Source organism: Alligator sinensis, unplaced genomic scaffold (assembly GCF_000455745.1).
Source record: "Alligator sinensis unplaced genomic scaffold, ASM45574v1 scaffold1318_3, whole genome shotgun sequence".
NCBI classification, from domain to species: domain Eukaryota; kingdom Metazoa; phylum Chordata; order Crocodylia; family Alligatoridae; genus Alligator; species Alligator sinensis.
Window position 1 is genome coordinate 842,659 of NW_005842634.1, and position 594 is coordinate 843,252.

The following is a 594-nucleotide window of genomic DNA, read 5'->3' on the forward strand; positions in this document are numbered from 1 at the left end:
TCGTCAGCCCAGCCGGGGCTTGGGGGTTCAACCTCCCTGCCCCGCCTGCAGCACTGCCCGGGGGGTCCAGGGGGTAGACATGTCCAGGGGGACATCGCTGGGCGAGGGGTCGGCAGCGGTGCCCAACCCGTGGGGCGGCCATCGTACAGGATGGTCCAGATGACCTCTATGCATACAAAACCCGACGCCTTTGTCCTCTCTTTTTCTCTTCAAGAGAAATTAGACACCTTATCTCCTCTGTTTTTCCCTTGAAGACAAACCGGATGTCTTTATGTCCTCTGGTTTTCTCTTCAAGAGAAACCGCACACCTTTATGTCTCCTGAAGAGAAAAACAGAGGACATAAGGGCATCGGGTTTCATATCGACAGAGTAGCAGAAAACCGGGACGTCCTCGAGGACGGCCCTCCTCGCTCGGCGTACCACTACTGCTACACAGACAGCCTGCCCGAAAGGTTTGTTATAATTACTTCCAGAGCCGACCCGAGCAGGGTGCGGGGCCCGGGGCAGATCAGCCCGCGCGGGGCCTCGGCCCTGCTCTGATCCGGGCCCCGCACCCGAAGAAGCTGCTGCCGCCGGGGGGGAGGGTAGCGAGCG

The 594-nt window shown here is 59.9% G+C and overlaps 1 protein-coding gene across 6 annotated transcripts in view; it reads left to right on the forward strand.

The window, feature by feature from the left end:
* MTHFS (methenyltetrahydrofolate synthetase) overlaps positions 1–594 on the forward strand; it is a 45,423-nt gene that overhangs the window by 10,309 nt on the left and 34,520 nt on the right. Inside the window, exon 1 of one of the 6 annotated variants that reach the window (XM_006033452.3) lies at positions 432–452. The exons of the other annotated variants lie outside the window; for them this stretch is intronic. The gene's annotated coding sequence lies outside the window, so the exon portion shown is untranslated. Of the gene's footprint in view, positions 1–431; positions 453–594 lie in introns of those variants that run through there. 6 annotated transcript variants of the gene reach the window in all.